This window comes from Primulina eburnea, chromosome 13 (assembly GCF_022965805.1).
Source record: "Primulina eburnea isolate SZY01 chromosome 13, ASM2296580v1, whole genome shotgun sequence".
Lineage (NCBI taxonomy): Eukaryota > Viridiplantae > Streptophyta > Magnoliopsida > Lamiales > Gesneriaceae > Primulina > Primulina eburnea.
In genome coordinates this window covers 10,886,042-10,893,148 of record NC_133113.1, presented here as the reverse complement: position 1 = coordinate 10,893,148, position 7,107 = coordinate 10,886,042, and the positions used below count along the sequence as shown (strand labels likewise).

General features: G+C 38.1%; 1 long non-coding RNA gene across 1 annotated transcript; it reads left to right on the top strand.

The window, feature by feature from the left end:
• The first annotated feature begins 2,227 nt into the window (after positions 1 to 2,227).
• On the top strand, positions 2,228 to 3,214 carry LOC140808660 (uncharacterized). The gene is made up of 3 exons (XR_012112991.1): positions 2,228 to 2,389; positions 2,485 to 2,532; positions 3,080 to 3,214. It is a non-coding gene; the product is annotated as an uncharacterized lncRNA (long non-coding RNA).
• Positions 3,215 to 7,107: the final 3,893 nt, after the last annotated feature.

The window sequence follows — 7,107 nt, the reverse complement described above, 5'->3', positions numbered from 1 at the left end:
CAAAACTGGACAAATCTCCTGAGCAGTTCTTAAAGGTCAAGAAGGAGATTGGGATGCAGGAGGCTCCCAAATCAGTGCAGAAAAAGAAGACAGTCAAGCGCAAAATGATTGTCAGTAAAACTGATTCTGAGAGGAATCCTTCTCCTAAAGTCATCAAGAAACCAAGGACCTTAAAGACCAAGCCTGTTGCTGCAGTTGGGACCAACCCAACTGAATGAATAGTTCAGTCAAGAGCTCAACAGCCTATCAAGGCTATTCCACTGAAGGCTGTTCCAACTGAACCCTCGACTAAGGATCAGTTGCCTCTATCTACCATCCTACCGAAGAAGAAAGTCACTGAATCTGGTGACAAGAAGAAGCTTGTTGGAGTTAAGGCTTCTTTGATCACTATTGCTGGTTACACCTCTCTACTTACTCCAAGACCAATGGGAGTAGTGATCAGAGAAAATATTGATGCAACTACATCAGGGCTGAGCATTCCTCATGCCCTGAATGACTCGAAAGAGAAGGGGAAGATGCAATAAGAACCCAGGCCAACCAATGCCATCCAAACTCACATCGATCTTATTTGGAAGAGATCAATGAGTTTGCATAGAACAAGCTCAAGGCCTACAATGAATGTGTTAAGTTCAGAACAGAAGTCTTTGCCAAACAGCTTCAGAAAAAGTCTAAAGTGAAGAAATTTATTGACCTGGAGACTGTTGTTCTGAGGGTAGTCAAAGCTTCTACAGTTGTTCAGGCTCTGAAGAGAAAGAATTACTTTTTCAATCAACTGAGAGCTAAGAAGCTTTAAAAGATAGTTTCTGAACTGCGATTGAATTTTGATCCGACCAGTCCAACTGCATTCAATGATATGGTTGTGCATACTCAACTGGACTCGGATCTTCTTTCTTTGCAAATGGAAATAAAAAACAGGGAAATGGGTCAAGAACTCATAATTCCAGCGGCCTCTCAAGAATTATCATCAAACGAGCGAGCTGAACAGTCAGCTCAAGAGCCATCCAAAGACATAGCTGCTGAACCTACTCAACAGGCAACTGAACCTTCCACATCAGCTGCTGAACCTACTCAACAGTCAATCGAACCTTCCACATCAGTTGCTCAACGTACACCATCTTCAACTGCTGATCCAACGCCTTATTCAGAAGCTGAATTATCATTGGCCAATCTCGATGAGGTCATCAAATCACTCACCTCTGATATTCAGCTAGAAACATGAAGATCAGTTGAAGATGTTGTCATGACTGAAGAACCTTCGACTACTTATGTTCTTCCAACTGTCTCTTCTCCTCCCCGGGAACTTACAACTGCAAATATTTCAGAAATAGCGGCGCATGAAACAGAACAAAATGACAGTGCTATGGTTGTGTTCACTCAACAGGAAAGGGAGCAGATTGCAGAAACTTCCGGATCCATGTCTCCTGGGATTTCAGACACTGTTTGTAATGTCCGATTACTCGTACAAATGATTATAACGTGTTTATGTTGTTTAGTTTGTAGTTAATTACCTCATTAGATTTCACGTGATGAATGAAGTATCAATATTGAGATTGAACATGACTTTTATATTGTTCATGGTGTATTGAGAATGAATATATGTCAAAATAGTGATAGTAAGATGTGTACATAGAAATAGTGTAATGGAATTTGTGGGAATGAGATGTAAATATGATAGTTCGTACGGGTTTTAGCATAATGATTTGAATATTGATCCAAATTGAGTGAGGCCATAACCATTAGAAAGCTAAGATATAATGCTACAACTTTCAAGTTTTGAGTTTTGTCCAAATCATTGTGGAAGACAAGCCAAAAGCGCCCCGAAGTGTGTCGTGTATACCTTCATTCTTTCATTGACACATGTTAGGAGAATGGGCATAACTTTTTACTCAGAACTCCAAATGACCTGAAATTTGGGGAGCTTAAAGCCAAGACATAGGGCTACAACTTTGTAGTTTACAACATTTCCAGATTGTGAAGGGAAGAGCCATTTCTGGAGCGATTTCTGATGAATCAGTTTGCAGAGCCGAGATTTACTCGCCCTAGCCGCAGGAAACGTCCGCCCTAGCGAACCTGTGCAGAAATAAAATGTGTAGGGCCGAGATTTACTCGCCCTAGCCGCAGGAAACATCCGCCCTAGCGAACCTGTGCAGAAATAAAATGTGTAGGGCCGAGATTTACTCGCCCTAGCGGTAAAAAACGTCCGCTCGGGCGCTGCCTGCTGTATAAAAGGATAAGTTTCGACTTTTCTAAGCACTTTTACCATTCCTATCTTCTTCCTCAGCAAAAACACGAAGCAAACCTAGAAAACTTTCTCCCAAAAGCTCTCTTCTTCATTTCTTTCATCATTTTGAAGTTAGAATTAAGTTCTCCATCACAAGAACTTCCTAAGGTTGTAAGTTTTCTTCACTTTTAGTTGTTCTTTGTGTAGAGGTGTAACTTTCACTAGTATAGACATAGTAATTAAATTATTGATGTATTTGACAGTATAGGAGCGAGAACATCGTCTCAAACCAGTATTCGTACACTTGGACAGTAAGTTGGTATGTTCTTGAAGTAATACATGAGTAATATTATGAATTTCAAATGCTTCTCATTGTCTATTGATATATGTACATTGTTAGTATGTTTATTGATGAAAACATAGCACCATATTCCATTGTTATGTATTAAATATGTAAGGAACTCATGAATATTGATGATGGGTGCTATGTCATGAACAAGAACATGAACATGAAAAGAAAAGGATTGATTTTACATGATATAGAGCTTGTTGACATCATGGGTGGTTTTAAGTCCACCAAAGCTATTGGCCAATATATGTTCATGGGGCGTGGGGATGCCAAAGGTTGCTCCCTGACGTCCAACACAGTAGTAGCTATATAATAAAGCAAGCACGGTAGTACAGGTCAACTAATGAGGCTCAAGTACAAAAATGAACATTGAATATATGCTACGGTATGACATGTTTTTAAGATTCATTGTTGATCACGACTTGATATGTATGTTCCTTCGATGCATATTGATACGTACAAGTGCCAACTTATTGAGTTTATAAACTCACGTAGCTCATGTATTACAGGATCAGGTAGTGAAGATGCGTAGGATGCCGGTTCGCCAATGGATGCTTGTGACGTGCCTCAGCTCGACAAGAACCGAGCTTCTTATTGTATAGCTTCCGCATATGTATTATAATGAATTGAATGTCAGGGTTTGAAACAAGTTTTACAATGTTTATGTCTAGGGGTATGATGGTACAGAATATGTTTGTGTGTAAGAATACGATTATATATATATGGGTTGATGTTGTTGCTTGAGTTGAGTTTGTGTCTATGTATATATGAATGTTGTTGCTTGGTTTGGGCTTATACAAAATATAGGGACATCATGCCAAAATTTTTACAAACCGTCAAAGTGATGCCCTTTGTTTTATTTGATTCATAATATAGTTATATTGTTCAAACCTTATTTTGATTATGGTAATTATGCTAAGTATAGAGTAAGGGTGTGTAAGGCTCGAGATTATTAGTCTTCATTGACGTACGACTCGGAAGATATGAGAATGCATGTCATAAGATGAAAGTATAAACTATTGCATGAATTATGGAATTTTGAGCAAGCATGGCCGAAGCCATACCGCACCCGCGGTACTTGTAGACACCGTACCCGCGGTGCATGGACAGTAAGTTGGCCAAAATTTCCGTAGCATCACCGCACCCGCGGTGCAGCAAGACCGCACCCGCGGTGTCAAGACCGCACCCGCGGTGTTGTAAAGACCGCACCCGCGGTCTACATTTTAGGAAAATGAAATTGTGGCCGAGAGCATAGCGCACCCGCGGTGCTAACATGACCGCACCCGCGGTGCTGCATGCGAGAAGTCCACCTTTTCTTCTTAACGTGACACATGGCATGGTATATATATGGAATGGTGCTGATTCGTGTTTCTTCACTTCCAGCACAGAGAACCGAGACTCTCTCTAGGAATCCTCAAGTTTTCTTCAAGGTTTGAGGTAAGATATCTCATGATTTAGCCATCCGATTTGTATTCCGAGCTTAGATTATTGTTCCTCGCATCGACGGCTACAAGGTGATGTAAGTTTTATGTAATTCTAACATGTCTCGAATCATAGATGTTGGAGAAATTGTAATATGTTAGTTATATTGGATTCTTGGCATAGTGAGCATCGTATATTCACTATCGGGTTGAATATCGGATGTCATGCGCAATTGTTACGATTTTCCAGCATATATTGGCATGAGATTATGCAAATTGTGTGATCTTGTCATAGATATTATGATGATTATGAGTTGAGAATTGCATAATGTTGATATATGATGAGATTTGGATAGACCGGTATTGAGAAATCATGTCGTTATGCCGTCCGACTGTACCAAGATCACATATAGAATTAGATAGGTGTTGAATTGAGTTGGGAATTGATATTGTATGTCTCTACATTGCCATTTCAGATTTGGAGTGACAGAGTTTATATCCCGACTTCGAGACTTCGATTTAATTCAACAAGAAAGGTATAAACCATGTTTTTTGGGAAGCCACAACTCAAATAAGATATTATTTGAGTTTCCCAAATCAAAATCACATACTAGAATTGGTTGTATTTAATTGTAACATGTTATGACTTGTTTATAGAATTATATTCAAATCTTGTTACATGATTTTGCTTTGATTATAGAATTGTATTCAAGCATGTAAGATTATTATGATATTCAGATACGAATACGAGCATGCTTTGTTACAGGTTGATAATCATTGCATTTAAGATAGGAGAGTCGTTGACAGCCATTGTCAACTATCTAGATGTTCGGTGTATCTCAGCTTAGGAGCAGCCTTGACTCCTATTGTAGTCGTTGATACAGCTGAGACCGAAGTCTAGGAATAAGACGTACAGTCACCCCGAGTGGGAGGGTAGGTGGCAGCCATTGACGTCTTATTCACACCGGGATCCCTAGAGTTCTAGTCGAGTCGAGTCCAGACATGGTTTGATTCGCATTGCATTGCATGTACATATGATGTCATTCATGATAGCATGTTTCATGTTTAATTGATTATATGCATGTATACATGTTTATACTGAGATTTGTTCTCACCGGAGTTTCCGGCTGTTGTTATGTCTGTATGTGTGCATAACAACAGGTGGGGCAGGATCTGGGTCACGCAGAGGATGAGAGATGGACATAGCGTGGTGATCTCGGGCATAGCAGAAGAACTAGTAGTTGTACTTTTGGCATGTACTGTATTTAATTACTAGTTGTCGAATATGGTTTGGAACCAGACATATTTGTATCTTATGTTTGTATATTATGTTGTTGAATAACATAGAATCTTCTTATGTTAACTTTCATTTGAGTTAATGTAAAAGCAAAAATTTGACCCACTTTTTATATTAATGATCCGTTTTAATCCCAAAGAAAAGAATTAGAGACCGGGTCCCCACAGGGTGTGACACTGGTGCCTTATTTGAAAAACTTCAAACTGTTTAGTCCAACCTTGTCAGTATGATGAATGCTATTTCTGCAATACAATCAATTCATCTTGCACACACTTTGAAGCTCAACTCGAACAATGAGTTTACATCGAACAGAATGACTCAAATCAATCAGAGTGTGAATTCTCTCTTTCTCCAGATGGAAAAAATCAAGAAAGATAGGCTGTCGACTGAATCTCATTTCCAAACTCAAACATTAGTCGGCAGACGCTTTGACTTTCTGGAGAATACAGTAACTAAAAGGACTGATATGCTGCAGAACATTGTGATGAATGCCATATCAAATATTGCAATAGATGTTCGAATATTATCAAAGAAAGTTGTTGTGCTTGACAAAAATGGGGAAATTAGAGAGACAAAAGAAGACAAATGGAAGAAGAAGATATGAAGATCAACTGACTTCAGTTGCTGGTTGAAGACTTAAGAGGATATCTTTATTCTTCATTCTTTGTACGAATCTGTACATAGATTAGTTCCTGAGTTTCATTCTTTGTATGAATCTGCACATTAGAAGAATTATTTTATCTACAATAAATTCAAAGAATAATTTTTGAATTCAGTTGATCGGTTCATACTTTACAAGTTTTTTCAAACACCAAAAGGGCAAAATTGTTGGAAACTTAATTTCGCTTGTTTGAAAAACTAAATGATTAATTCATTGGACTAAACTGATCATACTTAAATCAATTGACAATTGTCTAACTGAAGATTTATGTGTAGTTTATCGAAGGCAATTGAAACCAGCCGAACTGAACTTACAAAGACAACAGACTGATCAGTTGGAAACTGATCGGTTGACATATTCAGTTGTGAGCTTACCAGCGAATCAGCTGATCATTTAGCTGTACACATAACCAGTTGTTGAAAGGACATTCAACTGACAACAATACAAAGTAGACTGCAACTCGTAGTGGAACGTCGCATTTCAGAGATTCCAGTATACGATTGTCAGAAGAATATTGAGGTGGCAATCAACAGATATAAAGATTCAAATAATATTTAATGTTACCATTGAAGAGAAGCCTATAAATAGGTGAGAAGAGCAGCTGAAGAAACAATCAATCGATCTATCCATTCTCTTAAGTTTGTTGTTACCCTGCTGAATTTATAGCTCTTATTCAAAAATAAAAAAGCTCTTACTTATCAGATTTATCTGTAGCATTTGAGGCTAATTTTTGAGCATACAAGCACAATCTGTTTCATTGTTTATTTGTTCTTTAACTAGATCAGTTGTGCTAAGTTCAGTCGAAGAACTGTGAGATATTTAGTAAACTTAGAGTTTCAGTTTTGGCAGTGTTAAGTCCAAACTGAAGTGGGTCTGTACAAGTCTTGTGTCGATCAAAGTCTTTTAGTGCATATCATGTCCTTGTGATAGAAGGGGTGACGTAAGAGTTATTTCAATCTCCGAACATCCATAAATCTTTGTGTTATTACTTCAGTTATTTATTCTATCTTTCAATCACTTTATTTATGCAACTGTTATCAGTTAAACTGATTGTCATTGACTGATAAGATTCCTAGTTTCAATTTGTCACAAAACTGACACTTCATTCGAAAAGATTATAAAAATCATAAGTGTTTATTCAACCCCCTTCTAAATACA